This window comes from Meleagris gallopavo, chromosome 3 (assembly GCF_000146605.3).
Source record: "Meleagris gallopavo isolate NT-WF06-2002-E0010 breed Aviagen turkey brand Nicholas breeding stock chromosome 3, Turkey_5.1, whole genome shotgun sequence".
NCBI classification, from domain to species: Eukaryota; Metazoa; Chordata; class Aves; order Galliformes; family Phasianidae; genus Meleagris; species Meleagris gallopavo.
In genome coordinates this window covers 11,965,652-11,986,941 of record NC_015013.2, presented here as the reverse complement: position 1 = coordinate 11,986,941, position 21,290 = coordinate 11,965,652, and the positions used below count along the sequence as shown (strand labels likewise).

The 21,290-nt window shown below is 39.2% G+C and overlaps 2 long non-coding RNA genes across 3 annotated transcripts in view; both read left to right on the top strand.

Annotated features, from left to right (window-relative positions):
* Window positions 1-21,290, top strand: part of LOC104910118 — a 179,311-nt gene that overhangs the window by 2,801 nt on the left and 155,220 nt on the right. The window lies entirely within an intron of this gene.
* Window positions 15,282-20,779, top strand: LOC116216424. 2 transcript variants are annotated; one of them, XR_004159138.1, is made up of 3 exons: window positions 15,282-15,871; window positions 16,722-16,768; window positions 18,157-20,779. It is a non-coding gene; the product is annotated as an uncharacterized LOC116216424 (long non-coding RNA). The 2 variants fall into 2 exon arrangements; XR_004159137.1 differs by lacking the exon at window positions 18,157-20,779 and adding an exon at window positions 17,844-18,148.

Here is a 21,290-nt window from a genome sequence, read left to right as displayed (position 1 = left end):
AGTATTTGGGGCATCATTTCAAAGTTCAGACTTTAAAGCAGTGCAAGCAAACACTGCTACTGAAAGGAGGGGTCTCTCTACAATTTTCCACAATCCCTCCCTGTTCACTCCCATGCCTTTTTTTCTGCTGACACAGATGTTTTCATATCCAAGCATTGAAATAGTTAAAATTAACCAGGCAAAACCAAGCGAGTAAATGAATAAAGGTTAATTGTGACCCAGATCAAATCTCTGATCCTTTTCAGCACATAGCTTGATGTACACTCCTATTGGTTGAAAGAATAAGGCATATCTGACAGAGGAGTCTGACAAGCAGCAGGATTGCTTCTTTCAGCCACAGCGCTTTCCGCTTATGACATTAAAGCTTTAAAGCACAACCTCTGAGGGATTTGTTTCACTTTCTGTCTTGGTCTAATTTTATTGCTAGAATGTTTTATGCTCATATCACAAATGTATCTCTGTAAGTGGTTATAAATGTGACTGTTAACTTGCGACTCTAGGAAGTGAGTTGTAAACCTATAATAATGTGCATGTATTAAACCATTAAAACCAGAGTTGACAGAGGGATACAGGAAGATACTAGGTCCCCATGTTATTTTTTGTCTAAGAGAGGAAACTGTTAATGATTCCACTAAGCAAAAAATTACATTATGAGCTTTATCCTCCATCAAACAATTGTCCTAGTAAATATTTTTCTCGTATATGGGATTCTCTTGGCCATGATGGATCTCAATTGTTAGCAATCTCTACTTCTGGTTGTGCCCACCCTTCCACAGCCCTCTGTGTTGTGCTGACCTCAGCATTTGTGTGGGCATTCAGGAAAGCAGATTAGAGAGCTGATCCAAAAATAAAAATAACCTGCCCAAGAAGACCCTGCAACTGGACCAGATTTGCCAGTTTAATTTACACTGTTCATAAAAACAGCGTATCTGGCACAGCTCGGAGTGTAGTGACTGTTTAAGACAACCGTATTGGGTCAGGCCCAGTCAGCATGGGTTTACGAGTGGTAGATCCTGTCTGACAAACCTGATTTCATTCTATGACAAGGTGACCTGCTTAGTGGATGAGGGTCAGGCTGTCGATGTGGTCTACCTGGACTTCAGTAAGGCCTCTGACACTGTGCCCCATAACATTCTCGTGGAGAAGCTGGCTGCCCATGGTCTGAATAGGTGTACCCTCTGCTGGGTGAAGCACTAGCTGGATGGCCGGGCCCAAAGAATCGTGGTCAATGGAGTTGGATCTAGTTGGCGACCGGTCACGAGCGGTGTCCCCCAAGGCTCAGTACTGGGGCCACTTCTGTTTAACATCTTCATTGATGATCTTGAGGGGATTGAGTGCACCCTCAGTAAGTTTGCAGACAACACCAACCTGGGAGGGAGTGTTGATCTGCCAGAGGGGAGAAGGACACTGCAGAGAGACCTGGACAGACTGGATAGATGGGCCAAGATTAACAGCATGAGTTTCAATAGGGCCAAGTATCGGGTCCTGCATTTTGGTCACAACAACCCCAGGCAACCCTACAGGCCTGGGGAGATGTGGCTGGAAAGCTGCCTGATGGAAAGGGACCTTGGTGTTCTGATGGACAGTCGGCTGAACATGGGCCAGCAGTGTACCCTGGTGGCCAAGAAGGCCAATGGCATCCTGGCTTGTATCAGGAATGGTGAGCAGGACTGGGGAAGTCATCCTGCCCCTGTACTCGGCATTGGTGAGGCCTCACCTCAAGTACTGTGTTGAGTTTTGGGCACCTCAGTACAGAAAGGACGCGGAGGTACTGGAGCAGGTCCAGAGAAGGGCAACGAGGCTTGTGAAGGGCTTGGAAAATCAGCCCTATGAGGAGAGGCTGAGGGAGCTGGGGCTGTTTAGTCTGGGGAAGACCTTATTACTCTCTTCCAGTACCTGAAAGGTGCTTACAGTGAGAGCGGGTTAGGTCTCTTTTCACTGGTGACAGGTGACAAGACGAGGGGATATGGCCTCAAGTTGCGCCAAGGTAAGTTTAGGTTGGATGTTAGGAAACACTTCTTTACAGAAAGGGTGGTTAAACATTGGAATAGGTTCCCCAGGGAGGTGGTTGAGTCACTGTCCCTGGATGTGTTTAAGAGCCATTTGGATGTGGTGCTCGGAGATATGATTTAGCAGAGGGTTGTTAGAGTTAGGGTACTATGGTTAGGCTGCGGTTGGACTTGATGATCCTTGAGGTCCCTTCCAACCTGAGTAATTCTATGATTCTATTGCTTAAACATCTGTCTTTAGACTACATCCCTATATCTGCAGTTCCTTCACTATGTTAGTATCTTTCACTTTCCATATGCATGATCAACGGAGTAAATCTCTGCCTGGCTTTATTGACATGATCATTTGTGAAAAAGTTACCGTTTATCTAATGACTCTTCCTCAAGTGGCTGAAATCAGGGCAGCATAGACATAGAGGAGTTAAACCTTAGTTAAATCTAAGACCTGGATTTACAAAAGTAAAGAGCACCTCCTACAGCTCCAACACTTCAACAACCTCAGTTTGATTGCCCAGTGACCATCTTAACTGCAGGATAGACTTGTTGCATTTTGATGGGTCAGTATGTACTTTGCTATGCAGGCTGCCTCTTGTGCAGGACTAGTTTTCTTATCAAGGGTAGAAGGTATTTTTTTCAGAATAGTCTCAATTATATTGCTAATGGAGGATAACTGGTTTGATTTTCTTCATCTAGGGCAATTCTGTTTCAGTAAAAGCAAAATTCTGTGATAGAGTTACAGCCTCTGTGGATCAAGAAAGGATAACTGATGTTGTCATTGAAGCCTTCCAGCAATTGAGGAAAGCTTATAGACAGGAGGGGGTCTGGCTTTTTATGTGGTCTGATAGTGATAGGAGAAGGTGAAATGGCTTTGAACTAAAAGAGGGGATATTTAGGCTAGATGTCAGGGTGGAAATTTTTCACTGAGAGGTTTGTGAGGCACTGCCACAGATTGCCCAAAGCAGTTGTAGATACTCCGTCCATTTCCATAGCAGGGAAATTGGAACTAGATGATCTTTGAGGTACCTCCCACCAGAAGCCATTCTGTGATTCACCTCAAAACTTCCCACTGGGATCTCTTTTAGAGAGTAATGTCCTTCTCTGTATTTGAGGGAAAGCAGACCACTTTTGATCTCTGTATTAGCTTTCAATAAGTCATAGCTCATTTAATTTTCTCCTAACAGTGCTTAACTGTTGGTGTTCTTTCATGCTGTAAATTTGTAGTCTAGTGAAATGTATCTGTCTTGCTTTGACCAATAGTTTGTCCCACTGTGCTCCTCTCTTTTCCCCATGGAGAAGTGCTCATCTTGATCTTTTACAGTGCTTTCTGTAGTCTCTCACATTTCATGCCAAGAGGCTTAGATAATACATTCAGACAATTCACATTTGGAAAGAAAGAAAAAAGAAAGCTATAAAATAATGTCATTTCTGTAAACAGGCTTCATACTGTGCTCTAATGATTATTCCCTGATACCTGTACTGCATCTCCGCAACTCTCAATGTCTCTGCTTTTATGTAGATACCACCTACTGTTCCTCTTCCTTGACAGCATCTCTCCTGCTTTCTTGTAGAAATATTTTTAGTTAAGCCAGGCAACCCAAGTAACCACAAATCTCGTCTGAGTTGCTAACCGCAGTCAGTACCTTCAGATAGCTTTGAGCAAGAACGCAGGTATCAGCAGTGTAGGGCAAGAAGAATTTTCAGCAGAAATTCTTAATAGAATATAACAGTAGTGACGTTAACTAAGGCAGGGCACTCAGCTAGGACTCAGTGTAATTTGGAGGCTGGCTCCTGCAGCTCATTTCCACAGCACAGGCCTTAGCTGACCTCATAGGCTCCAGGCCCCCACAAACTTGCTGACAGATGTGTGATGCAGCTCCATGTCAGCAGTTGTGCTTGAACTGCTTGCAGACTTCAGGTGCCAGAGGTTTGTCAACCCTCTTCTAAAGTGAGCCAGTGATTTTGGTGTTGATGATGTTCTTGGAAGCTACACTTTTCTTTTTTTTGTAAATCATCTTTGCCTTGTCTTTTTGTTGTATGGCAAATTTAGTTTTGAAATGTGATTTTTTTTTCCCAATATATTTAAAGACTTTTCAATTATGTGATATTGATAAAAGCTATAATAAAGAAATAAAATTTGTGGGTATGAAGAAAGGCATGTCTAAAGAATATACTGTATTTATCTAAACAGTCATAGAAGCTGTAAGTTTGGATGAGATCTCTGGAGATCATTTAGTCCAAATGCCTGGCTCAAAGCAGGGTAAATCTAGACTAGGTTTCTTTGGACCATGCACAGTTTGAGAATCTCCAGGGATGGAACCTCTCCAGCCTCTCTGGGCAACGTTTGTGTTTGACTAGCCTCACAAATTTAAAAAAAATAACTTATGTTTAAGTTAAATTTCCTGTGTTTTGTGTCTGTTGCCACTTGTCCTGTCAGTGAGCACCACTGGGAGGAGTCTGACTCTGTTTTCTTTACACCATTCATCAGATATTTGCACATATTTATAAGATCCCCCTGAGCCTTCTCTTCTCCGGAATCTCGCAGCCTCTCCCTGTCTGTCTGATGTCCTCATCCCTTGATCATCTTGAGAAGTGGAGCATCTCCAGCATGTTCATATCTCTGCCCTATTGAGGAGTCTAAAACTGGACATGAAACTCCAAATGCGTCTCTTGTGCTGAGCAGAGGTGGCAAAAAGCCTACTTCAATCTTCTGGCAAGAATTTTCCTAATGCAGCTCAAGGTGCTGCTGACTTTCTTTGCTGCATGAGCACATTGCTGACCGTGGACAATTTTTTGTTCAGTGAGACTCCTGTGTCCTTTTCTGCAAAGCTTGTCAGTCCCAAGCAAATGTCAGTGCTGGTCCCGGTGCAGGACCTTGGACTTCCCTTTGCTGAACTTGATAAGATTCCTCTTTGCCCAAACTTCTCAACTCCTTGTGATTTCCAGCACCACTGCTTGCTGCAGCAGCCATTCCTCCTAGGAATCCTCCTAGGAATTCCTCCTGTATCATTTACAGACCTGCTGAGAGTATGCTCAGTCTTGTCACCCAAAGTAAAGCAGTACTGCTCCCATGTTGATTTAATTGGTGCACCACTGCTGCCTACAGCTGATGACAACCATTTGAGCCTGACTGTTCAGCCAGTCGTCAGTCCATTTCACCATCTACTTATCTAATCTATATTATATCAGTTTGTGCATTAGGAATTAGAGGGGATGGTGTCAGAAGCTCTACTCTAGTCAAGGCAGGAAGGAATTAACGTGGTTTTCTGAGTAGGGGAAGGTTATTACAGGAGTTAGATAAGGAGCAGGAGGTTGGATTAGATGAACTCCCAAGGTCTCTTCTAATCTGAATTATTCTGTAATTTCGGCTGGAGTTTATGTTCTACAGCATACTGCAAGTGACACAATAAGAGGATTAATGTGCAGACAGATTTTTTTTGGGGGGGGATTATTACAGAGTTACTCATAGTAGGAGTGATGAAGGCCAACAGCAAAAGTATGCAGAAGGAGCTCTTGATATTGAATGACTAGATAATAAAAAGGCAGATGAATTCAGTCCAGATAAATGTTGAGCAATATACACGCAAGGAAGAAAATAGTTATTTTGAATAGAGATGCTAAAGTGTATATTTCTACTCAGGGTTGAAATTTGAATTACAATAGATAGTTAGAGTCATAATAGATAGTTAGAGTTATAATAGATAGTTCCATGGTAACATCAGCTCTGTGCTGAATGGCAATTAAAGTGGAGAGCTGACTCTCTGCATCTTTGTTCCACATCTGTATAAAGTGGATGGAAATGCCTCTATATTACATGAATCTTATGAGGTTAATTTGGTGTATACTTGCCACCTAGATGCTCTGATAAAAGAAAAAGTTTCATCTGATTTTGTTTAAATCATCTAACTGATTTCTTTCATCTCTTTTAAAACTTCTGTATTTTTTAATTGGCTTGATTAGCAGCTTATATAAGGAAATTTATTAATGATTAGAATAATAGCAGTACTTTCTTAGGGGCAAGTCCTGCATCTTTGGTAGATTTTTTTACCTTGACAGTTAGTGTGACTTAACATTAAGTCTGACTGTTTCTCTAACAACTGGGTAAAGTTTGCTGAAAAATGTGATAACCCCTTCATGCACATATGCACTCAGTTTGTGCATCCCACCAGTGCTATGAACACCACGAACCAGAAGTGGTAGAGAGACAAGCCAAGCCTGACAATTTGGTGTTGTTTTAGTAAATCAATTTTACTTTGTCACTGTGGAAATGCTTGATTGAGGAAAGGATAATGGCATTCTTCCTTCAGCATACACTGAATACCTTTCATTGTCTAGCTCTAAAATGTGTCTTTAGTCATGTGTGGAGAGAATTTTCCTGCTATTTGTCTCAGCATTGAACTATTATTTATTTGGAAAGACCAAGGACGTATTACGCCTCTTATTGTTATGCCTCTTGGCAGATATGAGCTGATTTATCTTTGGAGACCCTAAATCTGTTGTGACATTTGGAATTGTTTTGGCAATATACAAAGACAACAGGGTGTTAGTTTCTTGAAAGAGTACATGGTGTATGCAGTTATATTCCTGTCAGCAGCTTTTTTTATGTATAGCTCCAGTGCATATAAGGGCCTGCAGACCCTCAGCATACAGGATGAAAGCTGTTAGTAAAACATCTCAGTGCTCCAAATTGTCATGTTTAGTACGTCACTTGAAAGCAAAACTGTAAAGTTCCTACAAAAATCAAAATTCATTATTGGCTGAATACCCTGGGATCGTGCATTTGAACGATATGTCTGGTTTGGAAAGTAGGGATTTCTTTTGCAAAGTAAAATGCAGTCCTAACGAGGCACAAAATGGATACAGAAAAAGCTTACTTCGAATTCCTTGCAAATAGATGTCCCAGTCATGCCAGTCACTAGCACCAGTTGTCATGCCTGTAGGTTGCTGCTGTAGGGACACACAAGGATGAAAGAAAAAGAGAATGAGAAGAAAAGCTTGGGACAGAGGAAACATCAACAAATGACAGAAAGATCTGGTTCAGTGAAGAGGGTAGATGCTGAAACACAGAAAGTATGACAGGATGAAAATGACAAGGATGTAGTGGCATTTTTTCATTTATATTCTTATTTGCTATTTTTTCTGAAATCTTTGTGGTAATTTTCTCCTCCTTTTCTGCTTCATCAAGTGTCATTAATCAAAACTAGAAAAAAATTTAAACACTTCAAAGTATGGCTGACTTTAAAATATTTTTTTAAATTATTGCTTTGAATAGTGAGATCACAATATGCTACTGGACTTCTACATCTCTATCACTAAATAGTAAAACTGCTGTAAAAAAGAGCAGGAGACAACATAAAATTCCACTGGTTTCGGACAAGATTGTTTTCTAATTTCTCCTGTAGGAGTTAAAAATAATGCATATGCTACATTTATAGGAGACATTAAAATCTAATATATACTAATCCATTTTCCCTGCTCCTCTTGAGACATCTCAGCTGGTGCAGATTTCTGCTTGTGGTAGACTTGCCTGCCTGAAAATGCACAGGAACCTGTGCAGGTATACGGAATCATAGAACTGCTCAGGTCTCATGGAACATATATCACATTTATAGTGTGCTCTTCTGTGAATTGCCTTCTAGTTTTAGTATCACTTTTGTTGTTGAGTTACCAATTACAGTGTTTATTTATTGATCCTGGATGAATAAATAACCTAATTTTCTCAGTCCTTTGAGTTATAAAGAATTGTTGTGTTGTTTAAACAGCAATTTAGACTTACCTTCTGAGATTACTCCTACACCGTTTTTGCCACTGATGCAATACTAGTGATTTAGCCACCTTGATCTTGGTGTACGCACGTTTTGTATAGGCAGAAACATCTGTTAAAGGTCTGAGGACGGTTAAATAAATAAAAAAGATGAAAAATTAAAGAAATATGGCCAGTAGCAAAGCGATGTTAAATTTTTTACTTCAGGTGATGGATTATAGAAACTCAGAGCTTGTTTTTGGTGCAAACATCCTTCTTGTTCTAGATACCTAATCAGAGGCCTGGTTTCCAGTGTTTCTTTTTTGTTTGTTTGTTTTTTGTTTTAACAGAACTACTGCTGCTCCAATTGTCAGAGCTCAAGAAAATCTTTCTAGACTAGATATGACTTCTTTTCTCAGCCACTGATAATTTTTTTTTCTGATTTTGATCATGTTTCTTATTTTCTACGGCTTTTAAATACCAGTGGTCTCCCGTCTTGAGTGTTGGATTTCTGTCTCCTTGCTCTTAAACATAACAATGCTATGACCAAATGCAGTGCCTCTTGGAATACTTCTGCAGAGCAGGTGTGAAATAGGGTTTTGTTTTTCCTTTCTTTCTTAAAACGCATCTGGGGTTTCTGGAAGTACTCCCTGCAAAGATGTTTCAGCAAAATACCTTGAGGTACATAATGTCACAAGCGCATGATTCTGTGGCCAAGTCAACTTGGAGGGGAACTTAATGAATGTGGGTTTTAAATAGGCTGGCAAATGGCTTTCTCACCGATTTATAACACAATACTGCAAATACCTATCAGTGCTTAAGCTTAGATCTGTTTTCACTGGTGAAATTCATTGCATGTTCAAGATTTGATGCTGTCATTATTTTTTTGGTCTTTTATCTACTTAATATTTTATCATTTGCCTTTGCAATTTTCTTTGCCCTTAATTCACATAGTATAAAAGAACAAAATGTTCGTGACTATCTTAATAAGACTGGTTAGAAGATATAATGAGATACAGATTGACTTACATTTTTAGTATACCATAGACACTTAAAATTACTTATACATTGCAGTTCAAAATCAGTTTTTGGGAAAAAAACCAAAACAACAAGAAGCAGTTCTCTTGTGATGATCCTTCACTGTAAAGAAAACTGTTCATAGAACTCACAAGAACCTCTTTAAATGGCTTCAGCTTTAAAGGGCTTTCACATTTCATTTTCAGACTGAACTGTATCAGCACCACGTTCATAAATGTCAGCATGAATTTGTCTCCTAAATTAATTTAATTATCTAAATATCAAAAGTAATTTCACATCTGCAACTCTAATTTAATTCTCAAGACAACGTAACTATCCTTGTCACATTCTTCCAAACAATCTGTGGTTCTTTTGTCCAGCTAAAACTATTTTTTTTTCCCAGGGTATTTATTTGTTTTCCATCTCTTATTGTAGCAGGCTTGAAGGACATCCAGTAATATTACTTCTAGCACTTGAAAAATGTATCTAAATTTACCTGCATCACAGCATCTAAAAGAAAGTATACTTTACCATCTCATTTTATATGAGTACTCTATTAGAAAAGATATATATATAAATGGTTGACAGACAGAATAAAAACTGCACTGATTTTTGCTGCATCCTGAAAGACCGCATGCGGAGATGTATCACATCACTGTCGTAATGTATGATTTTAATTGTGGTGCAGAACATGTGGTAATGTTATGAGTGCACTATAAAAGGTTTTTCTGCTACCTTCCTATTTTTAACTTTCACTGACATTTGAAGAAAAGTCAAGACTTTTTTTTTTTAAACCACCCTTTTTAATAAAAAATGAAAAGAAGGTCCTGACATTTTGTATTTGTCTTGAGATTTTTGGGAAGAGAGAGGAAGTATAAAAACTGGATTTAATTAAACTGGTGTTTAATTGAGAATGAAAGAAGTGTCTTATATCTTAATCATTAATGAGCAAACCCAAAATTTTAAATAAGAGAAAGGCAGTTATTACCTCTTCGTAGGCTTGTCCCAGGAACACATGTAAACTGGCTATCAATAGAATCGTAGAATCATAGAATGGCCTGGGTTGAAAAGGATCACAATGATCATTGCGTTTCAACCCCCTGCTGTGTGCAGGGTCCCCAACCACCAGACCAGGCTGCCCAGAGCCACATCCATCCTGGCCTTGAATGCCTCTGGGGATGGGGCATCCACAGCTTCCTTGGCAACCTGTTCCAGTGCTTCACCACCCTCTGAGTGAAAAACTTCCTCCTAACATCTAACCTAAACCTCCCCTGTCTCAGTTTAAAACCATTCCCCCTTGTCCTGTCACTGTCCACTCTTGCAAACAGCCGTTCCCCATCTTGTTTATAAGCTCCCTTCAAGTACTGGAAGGCCACAATGAGGTCTCCCCGGAGCCTTCTCTTCTCCAGGCTAAACAAGCCCACTTCCTTCAACCTGTCCCATAGGAGCAGTGCTCCAGCCCTCTGATCATCTTAGTGGCCCTCCTCTGGAGGTTTTTTGCTGTCTGTGGTGGTCTTTGGCTCACATTCTTAGAGACAGAAGTTTAAAAATATTCTTCCTTATTTTACCTAGTCACCATCAATTTTTATCACTCACATTTTCTGCAGAATTGTAGATGTTGTTCTCATGACATTAGTAATTTCTTTTCCCAGAAACAGTGAGGAAGTCTCATTATCACACCAACACAAACTGGTGCTGTTGATAAACAGTCGGGTTCAACCACTCTTGCTGCATGTGCAGGTGGTCACGGAGCTGCATGTGATAGGCAGAAAGCAAGTGATGGGAGAGGAATCCAGAGTGATTCTCGTAGTGGTGATGAGGTGTTAGACTGGGCTTAGCTGTTTTGTAGGTTTTTTTTTAACCAGGGTGTACTTTGATATATGCTTCAGGTTGTTCTTTTTATGACAGCTTATGAGTATTTTTCACCTGAATACTACTAAAAGGTAAATTCTTAGGGCTGGATTTTATAGTTATTTCCCCTAACGGAGGTACCATAATCTGAAATGAAATCCAACCTACTCCCTGAAATGGATTTCCTGCAGAGTCAAGCAGATTGCATAAATCTTCATTGAGCCTGCTACACATTTGCTTGGATTTTAAACTGAGAGGAGATCTCGTTTCCATGTAGCTACTCCTTCAAGGCACTGGGCTGGAGTACGTGTGTGTGCGGGAGGGGACACAACTTTACCAGCACTTGTCCTTTAGCTCTTAGGACCACAGCGCTATGGAGGTTGAAGGTACTTTGAATTAACCAGAGCTCACAGGCATTCCCCTTTTTCCATTTTGTTACTGGCTCTGGTTCTCTGTTGTCCCTGCCCAGATTGCCCAGAGATGTGGTGGATGCCCCTGGAGACTTTCCAGGTGATGCTGGATCAAGCCCTGGGCAACCTGATCTAGCAATTGTGGGGGAGCTGGACTAGATGACCTTTAAAGGTCCCTTGCAACTCCAAGGATTCTATGGTTCTATGATCCCCAGTGGTCTGGCCTTCAACAGACTTGTCTTCTCCTCAAGCCTACGGTTCTGAGAGGCCCTTGCTGTACTCCACAGCACGTACCTGAGAAGGGAGGCAGAAATGAAGAATTACTCTGATGTGTAGTAATTCAGTCAGTAAAAACTGGCAGCGAATGCCTGTGGAGAGATTCAGGAGATGCAAAAAATACAAGCAGTCAGCTTCCTGCCTAGTTTTATAAGCTTTGAAGCTCCGACTGAGGGACTTTCCACAAGTTTCAAGGCTGGAATATTTCCAGGAAAGTAAACTCGCCTTCACACAGCTTCCTCCTATGGTAGCTTTGACCTGGTAGATTGGTCTGTCCTCTACTCACACATGCCTAAGATCATCTGATCTTTTCTGCATTACATCAAGGCTGGCTAAGAGACACGCGAAATGTGATGCCTGTTACAACACTCTTAGCTGAACTGTCCTTGGCAGCTGTTCTGAGGGCTGTGTAATTTCTATGTACCTCAAAGGAAAAGGAGTAAAAGAGCAAGCAGGAAAAAGAGACACTGTTGTCCTGCCAGGATTTCTAGGAAGAAAACTGTAATATGAATCAAGGGAGAAAACTTTTGTTTTAAATAAAAGTTTTGAAGATGTTGATATTATACTCAACAGGCATGATTGCTGTCTCACCTACTCATTTTACACTGCCTCCAGTTGAATTACTCATCACTGGTGCTGGTAGAAGCTTACATGGGGCCAAGATCTTGAGAGCCAGCAAACTTTATTATAAACAATCCCATAGTTTCAATCTGATGACTTTGTTGTTTAGCTTTCCAGACAAATTAATATTTTGGATAAATGTAAGGCCTAGTTCTTTGACATACTCTTGACTCCAGAAGGATTATATAAATGCAGCTAAATAGAGCTTGGCTTTTGTTCAGCTATTGAAGTCTGTAAGAAGTGTATTTTACAAGAATGTTTTATGAATAAATACTAGACCAATTTGTGCTCTTTTATACTTCTTATGCAAGTGAAAAACAACGTTGCCTTTGGTCAATTTCAGATATATTGAGAATCTAGTAAAATTGATTGTAAATTACAAGGATATGTTGGGAAGACATTGTTCTGAAGACAAACTTCACATATTGGAACAAGTCTTCTACCTATAGTTATGAAGCTTGATGTTTGATAATAGGGAGCCACTTGAGTATTTTTAAAGATATGTCCATATACTTATATAATATCCAAAATACATTACTCCTTAGGTTTAATGGAATCTTTGTCCTAAAGCTAAAGCTTAGGTGTTATTTTTGATGCAACCCAACTGGAATTAAGGTTGATGATAATAAACTGTTTGCATTGATAGAAAGATATAGTTACATTTTCAGAGGAATTCTTGTAAACTGCAGAGTTCAGGATACCTGTTGTTTGACGTTTTGTGTTTCTACTTAATGTTTACATGCAAGAGAGCAAGACTGTAACAAATTACACTTTTTTTCTTTGGACTAGAACAAAAATTCAGTATATGGTTTCCAATCTTGACTCATGTGTGGTCCTGATAGACCTGGTGTACAGTTTTCATAGAATCATAGAATGGCTTGGGTTGGAAGAGATATCAAGGATCATCAAGCTCCAACCCCCCTGCCGCAGGCACGGCTGCCTGCCTCCCTATCTAACACTAAACCAGGCTTCAGATGTTCTTCATTTTATCCTGATTACAATTTTGCTGAAATCAATGGGTATTAGTGGGATCAGAAATTGCTTTTGACGGTTTCCCAAATAGATTTAAAAATTCTGTGCATATATGATGTTCTGTGGTTTACCATACATATATTATGTATATATGCAGTGCACCACAAGATTGGTATCATTGCTGTGTCTGGACAGTTTACTGTTGCTTTGTTTTTGCTGTTAGTGGTAAGTTGCAGGAGTTTTTATTTACATTTATTATTATCAGAGGGAATGTTTCCCTGCATTAGTGAGCTCAAATTTCAAACATGACAGGAGAATTAGGTGGAATGTTATTTTGTAGCTAAAAGAAACTCAAATCTGATAGCCCTGTATGTGCAAAGAGCTGCTTTCAGTCAGGCAGCATTTTATATCCAAGATTTTTTTTCATTGATAAAGAACTTTAGTGCATACTTGAGATATAAAGTCAGGAAACCGACCTAAAATTGCATGTGACTGCAAAACTTCTCATTCAGTGACTCCACAGTAGTCTTCCATCAGCCTCCCATCATCAAAAGATAATTGTCGTAAGCACTGTTGTAGGTGACAGTATTTGGCTTGAAAGGTATCTCTGGGATGAGTTTGGTATATCTAGAAGCCTTCTGCATGTCCAGCCTGTGGGCCTCATGTGGCTTTCCACAGCCTCTCCTGCGGCCGCCCTGCGCCCCGCGCATCATGGTGGCGGCTGTCCCCGCCACAAGGCCTGGCCCAGCCCTGGGTGCGTGCATGTCGGTCACAACAACCACGCATCGGTGTGCCATCAGCTCTGTCTGAGCTGAAACCTGCACATGGGAGGGTGCAGTGCAGTGCTGACTCGAGTGATGGCAATTAGTTGTATGCATTGTGATACACAGGCTAAACACGGTCCTGTGAACTGCAAAATATATGTGGCCGTGCTTTCAATTTTGATAAAGGAATTTGAGAATGGGATTCAAGATTGCTGAAAAATCATCAATTTTTTTGTATATTTATAACTGTTTTCAGTCGACATAAATATATTACCTGCAAATTTTGAAATGGAATGTATAGAGTTGTGATCACATACTCAACTTAAAAAATTTGATCTTTCTCTCTCTAGACATTTAAAACCCTCTCTTTACAGAGAAACTCATCCCTCACTTCACAATCACGCCTTCTTCACATCATCACTTTTTGGCAGTATGTGCATTTGTGAACTACTCTTTTCAAGGATGAAATTCAGGAAGCAGATTGATGCATTAATTTCCCAAAACCAAGGTCAAATATTTTATGTTTTAATAAAAATTTTAAAAATTAAAGTAACAAGTATTGTCAGTTGTATACATTAACTATATTGTGTATTTTGTGAGGGCTGCTCTGAAAGTAATGTTTCTTATTTTATTATGTTGATGGTATGGCAGTAGAAGTTGAACCTTCCCACCAGTATGCCATTATATTTTGTTGCTGTGTGTCAGATGGCAGCAGAGGAGCAGTCTGACAAAACGGCATCTGAACTTCTTCATGCAGAAAAAATGTCACCCATTGACATTCATTGATGCTTGCTGAATGTTTATGGAGACCAAACCAAGGATGTGAGCACAGTGAGAGGGTGGGTGGTGTGTTTCAGCATTCGTGACAGTGACAGTGAGTCACCTCTACTGGTGCAGATTTTTGTGAGAGCAGCATGCAGGCTCTTGTTCATTGCTGGTGAAAATCCATAGCTATTGGTGGTGACTATGTTGAAAAATACTATTTTTGTAGCTGAGAATTTGCTCTATCGAATAGTATTTGTATGTTCATTGTATCTGTTGTAGTTTCCATGGAAATAAATAGGAAGGATTACTTTCGGAGCAAATTACAAGTATGCAGGCCAAGACAATTCCTTTCCATTCAGTGCAGCCCAGGCAAGCCAAAAGGTTGGCAATCTATGGCATAGAGCAAGTGCTGATGCACAGTGTGCTTTTTCATGAAGTCTTAGGGTAGAAACAAAGCGAACAAACACAACTTACTGTTCTTCTGGACCATCAAACAAACCAACACAAATGAGTAAGCTATGAGCCCTTTTATGTTCAGATCTCTAACAGATGACAGAAGGTGAAGAGTTACGTGCCACAAGGTATGACCAAATCATCCTGGAGGCAGGAATCACTCATACAGATGTTTTCTATTTAGTTAAAGCAGAGACTGATGGGAGTTATGAAGAATCTAAGTATCTTTTGGGGTGGCTTTTATTTTGGAAATGCTTTATACTTCCCTTAGAAAAATAAATATTATTTCCAGATAAATTATTTTTTAGTTAAAAAAAAAAACTTTATCAGAGAGATTTCATTGCTAGCACTTACATTAACATTTAAAGAAATGGGAAGATAGGAGTCTTCAACCTGGAGAAGACTGAGAGGTGGTGTAATCACTGTTTATAAATACACAAAGTGGATGAGATCAGACTCTCTTCAGTGGTGTTCAGTGAAAGGACAAAGGGCAGAGGGCAAAAACTGCAACACAGTTTATGTAGTTATTGTACATGCTTTCTAGTGACATCACTAGAAATCAGTAGCACCATACAGCATGCAAGCTAGAGATCCTCTGGCAAACACCATGTCCTGTTGACTGTAGCATATCGGTAACAGGCGGTCATTGGTTGTGTCCTGTTTGTTAATGCAGGTATCAAGCAATACCTGCTGATACTGATCAACACTTGCAAACACAACATTGCTAGCAACTGGCTGCCCTTTGGATTTTGAGCTCTTTGAGGCTGGCGGTCCAGATAGGGTTTTACGCACACAAGCCGTACCTTCCCAAGCAGGATGAAAAAACGCTTTGTGAAACTATGGCCAAAAAAAAAAATAATAAAATACTGAAGTCAAAGTGATGGCATCCACTTCTGTCCTTTTGTGTACTGAACCAGTCATCAGCTTTCTTTCCTTTGTGTGTTCAGAAATGATGTTCAGTAGATTTACTCCATAATCTTCTCAGGAATTGAGGTGAGTCTCTCTGGCCTGTAGCTTTCCAGATCCTTCTTCATGAAATGGGAGTTATATTTGCCAAAATAGCCTTCTGCCTTGCCTGATTGATTTACTGCACATCAAAAAGATCTATTGTCTGTTTTGAGTTTGCCCAGACAATCATCATTCCTCTGCTTTCTTTCTCGCTAGGAGACAAAAGAGATATTATTTCTACATTAAATGAAGTCAGCATGAGGAAGCCTGCAGTCCTATTAAAATCAGTGAGACTTCTTGCATACTTAATACTGGACAGGGTATTGGATATAACTTCAGTTGAGACCTTAGTGTTCGAGTGCTCTGCTTCTATTTCTAAATGGCAGCAAAATAGACATTAACTAAAATTAAAACGTCTACTTTTGTTTCTTATTTTCAGGAGTCAGCAAGCAAATAAGAAAATCAAACCTGAACGTTTGCCAGATTTAGAGGAAAATTAATTTTTGGATCCAAGATTTTTTCCTTATGTCTGTCACTAGTCAGGAAACTGACTGGTAATACTTCATTTCTAAATGATAGGGCAGTGGGAAAATGAATTTAAAGCTATTTTAGACAATCCACTTGACTTTTCCTAACTGGATTGTTTGAATCAGTGAGTGTCCGGCCTTCAGGAATCATACAGCCAGTACTTCACTCAAGTAATTTCAGAAAGAACAGTACAAGTTTTTATCCCATCTAATTCTAAATTCTTCTTCTAATTGTTGATGGTACTTCCTGAAGTTGCTAAATGCCTCAAGAGCACATACAGCTACATTAAGCTCTTGAATAAAAATCAGCAATGCTCCTTAACAAATACAAGTAACTTATTTCATTTTATGAAATCTCATTCTTTCAGGGTTTCAGAGAATAGAAAGAAACTGCAAAGGAAGGAACCCCTAAATGGTAAGGGAAACATATACTATCAAGGATGAAGACTATATTTAACATGCAGATAATTTAAAGTATACACAGTCATTGGTCTTCTCCCTGGCTGCTGTCTAATGAGTGTGGAATTAAAATGCAATCATGATTATTTTTTTGGGGGGTGTCTGGCTTATTTTTTTATTTTGTGTCCTATATTGATCACAGATCTCACACTTGGGTATCTGCTATCTTCAAAGAAAACATTCCCTGAACATTATGTGAGGCATTAGCATCACTATTTTGGAGCTTTGCCATTTGTAAAATTATTTTTCCTGGATTTGGTCAAACTTTTTTGGTGATAAACATTTGGTTTATGTAGTTATAAGTTACAGCTTAGTAGGTCCGTTTCCTCTTTTCCTCTCCTTCTCTTTGGCATATTGCAGAAATTCCCATTGCAGAGCTCTGTTAGGCTGGTGACTGTCTTTGTATTAGACAAGAGGTCTTTCACAACTGCATTGCCTCCTGCTCCTGTTGGGTGATGAGTGATATTTTGGGACTTAACTAGAAAATTAGAGAGCTTAGATGTATATTTTTGAATAAAGAAGCTGACTATGCAGTTTACCTTATTATCTGAAATGTTGTTATGTCCATATTGAAATTTTACACCATGTTGTGATCATCTCCACATTTACAGTAGGAGAAAAAATTTGTATTTAGTTATAGTGTGCATTTTTATCAATACTAGCATTCAGAAACCACAGTTGCTAAGTGTTTTGCAAAATAATACTTCTTGAAAACTTTTGTCTTTTCTCAGTACTGTTGCTTGAACAGACTTCAAGTATCTTCCTCTTAAATCTGTATTCTTAGTTACTACAACTTCATTCTGTTTCATTTCCCATATCTGTAAGACAATGCAGATAGTCTTGCCATGTAGCTGATTCCTTGTGGAGAAAAACATTTTTCCCAGGAGGAACTTTTTATCAACACAAACTTCCATTTTAAATTTCTAGCTGACTTTTTTGCAATAGTCTTCATGCTCCTTCGGGAATATTTTGTGGATTTCCAATTGTCTCATTACCAGCTAAACTTCTGCCTGCATACCTTCTTCTTTCAGTGAAATCTGGAAGAATTTATGGACTTGAAAGGACAGCTCTAGCTACTTGGCCCTTGTGGCATGGGATGATCCTTACTGACTTGTAGAGGGACTGAACAGGGAACAACGTGGCTGAGATGCTGCCATGGCAAAGAAATGAGTCGAAATGCAGAAATGGGGGTGATGACTGGTTTCCTCCAAACTTCTTGTGAAGTGGATCTTTGTTATTGTGTCAAGCTGTAAATAAATGACATTTTCCTGTTTTGTGAACATCTAACTGTTCTATCTTTGCGTTAGTTTATTTATTTATTGTTTGGTTGTCGTTTGCTGATAGTGACTTAGTGCAGAGGACAAACTCCATAACTGTGCACAGGACAAAGCAGACAGGCCTGCGTGAATGGCAAGCTGAATGAAATTCCCCAGTACCTTTCAGCGTACCGACTCTGCACCCACCCGAAGTGTTTTTGTAGGAAAATACGTCGTGATGATCCGTGGAGGAGGCTCCTCCAGCAGGTGGAGCTGTACGTTTTACTTTATCTGCACGACTGAAAAGGAATCTGTCGACGTCAACAAGTTGTCTGAGGGAAATGACGATCTGATTTGGAGCTTGTTTTTGGAGCCCCAAACACGCATGTAAATACAGATCAGGCCTTTGCAAAACAACAAGGTGCCTGTGAGGTCCTGCAGAAGAAACTGTCTTTAGAAGAATGGTTAAAGGAAGTAATGCTAGAAATAGGCTTGAAAGAAGAAATAGAGGAATAATGAAATAGGAGAGAAGTAATAAATATGGAACAAATAAATATAAACATGTTAGTACAGTTGCCTGAGGAATTCCCTAGTAAATTAGGAACTGCAGATAGCTTTATAGCAGTCTTTTGAGAGAGATTCAGGCAAACACACTTCTCTGGCAGTGGGGAAAGCTTATCCTTCTCTGCCATTTTTTGTTTGTATTCCTTCTCCAGAGGACCTGTGCTTTTTTCTTCCCACTTCCCTGCCATAAGCAGATCGACTAGTCTGTTCTTCCTTTCTTATGCACATGTAACCATCCCAACCATCTATCTGCTGTTCAGAAATAGCCACCAGAGGTACTTCCCAATTCTCCTCTTTTCTGGCTTGTCTGGAAACTTCATAATTAGTATCTAAAGTTCCTTTCAATGCAAAAGTTAGTATTTTTATTAATTTCCGTTGTCATTCTCCCCTCAAACCGATTTTTTGCACTTTCTCTCTTCACACTAAAAAGCATATTTAGAGCAAAAAAAAACCTCACAACCCTATACACAGCAGAGCAAATTCAATGACAGGATGATTTTCTTCATTGCTATGTAAAGAAAACAAGCAACTGAATACCTTTTGAAGGAAGTTTATAGTGCCATTTAGGCAATTCCCTGAGCTGGGTGAACCAGTGCAAATCTGTAGAGGTTAGTGGAGATTCACTGCCCATGTAATTCTGGATGAAGTCTGTTCCTTCTAGCAGTGCATGTTACAGGCTGATATATTTTATTGCCTTTAGCATGTTATCAAGTTGTCTCCTTGATAAATGAATAATGCGGTTTCTAAAGAGCTAATTGATATTACACTGCTAGAGACACAATTTAATTAAGAATACTATAATTGTTTCAAGAAAGATTCCAATTTATGCACTTAGAAGAAAAACTTCTGAACGGTTGTTCTTATAGGATGTACATTTCAAGATTATATATATTCTAATCAATTCAAACTTTTTGTGAAATGCATTTTTTTTTCTTACAGAATCCATAGTTTTATGTTTCCATTTTCTTGTTTCTTTTTTCTTGATGTATTTTTTGATTTTATAGTGAGGATGCCTCAGATAGGTAATGAGATGAAAGCTGCTGATATTGTTCATCTTCCATCACTCAGAGTCATTAAAATATAGAAGGACTGTGACATAAAAGCAAATCAGAAACTCTGCTATTGATTTTAAAGACCTGATTGTAAAATTGCATGTGTAATGTAATTTAGAACTTTAGTATAAATGGAGAACTGTAACTATAACTGGAGAACATAAATGTAGAAATACATTTATGTTCTGAAATTGAGCCGTTGGGTTACATCTTTCACACATGTTTTGAGACTCTTCCAGATTAAGACCTCTGCCTCTGCTTCTTAATCAAGACTTCTCTTGTTAAGATATAAGGCATTCCCTGATCTAACCTCATTCATTCACAGATGGCTCTTGAAGCAGATTATGCCATTCTGCAGAGGGAATAATTTACTACAGTCACTTACTGTAGTGTCTAAGTGTCAAGTGGGAGGGGAAACATCTTTTGTTTAATTTTGCATTGATATCTACAGTGACTGCTGTAGGGAAATACAGCCCATTGTAGACTCCCAGGCCATACTGAGCTCCAGGCCTGTGGGGCATAGCAATGCTTTATAATGGAGCTTACCAGCAGGCTCCACAGTTTGATTAAAATGTTACTGCTTCTCTCTGTGTTATAACATAAATTGGGGAATTCCCCCTTGGTCATAATGCCATGAGCCTTTGCAAATTTTGTTTGACAATGGCCCGCAGGACCATTCAGCCAGAATAATTGGAAATGTCAACTTCTGTGCAACTTTGGAGCGCTTCCTAACTGAACTTTTTGGAGTTGGGCAAAATACAGAATTTGAAGCTGTGCTCTTTGTGTTCTCTAACACAGTTTATTGGCAACAAAGAGGTGCAGAGCCTTTTTTTTTTTTTTTTAATCAGAAGGACTTTGGTTTTTACTTGTATGAAATGAACAATGTTAACTAGATATGCAGCCAGAATTTCAATGTGCTAAAACAATGCGATGTATACCCCACTCTCTTCATGGCTTCAGTGGCTGTGATGAGACCATGGGACTGAAATCTACTGCCTTAATATCTCCACATGTAGAATGAACTTGCATGAAACTGTGCTTTCAATAACATAGTAAAATTAAAATAATTAAATATTCATTTCCTTATTGTTGGAATGTTTCTTGCATTAGTGCGTTTGGGAGATGGGGAAGAGGTCTCTTTTTTTCAAAAAAGACAAGAGAAGAATAAAAGAGGATTGGATGTCAGCTGGTCAATGACTAATTCCTAGTATAATGTTTTCCAGCCAATAGAAATCTCCATCACTTATGTCATTCTTATTGATAGTTGCAGAAAAGAGGAGAAAGAAAGATTTGGCACAGGGAATGTACTGTATTCTTATCCTTGTAAGAAGAGAAGAGGTTAATTCTCAAAGATAAGAAAGAAGGGGTAAAATGCTGAGTGACTGAACATTAAGAAGACCAGTTGATATGTGGGTATGTATGGTCTTGAAGGAAGAGGAAAGAGGATGAAGAGAAAAATAAACAAACCTAAGGATATTGTTAAATCATCTGTTCTAGAAAATGCCTTGCTCTGAAATCAGGCTGGTTTTAGCAATGACAGTAGAATAGTTTTGACTTTTTGTGTGTGTTGATGGTAAACCCATTGCAGATTATCATAAACATACAT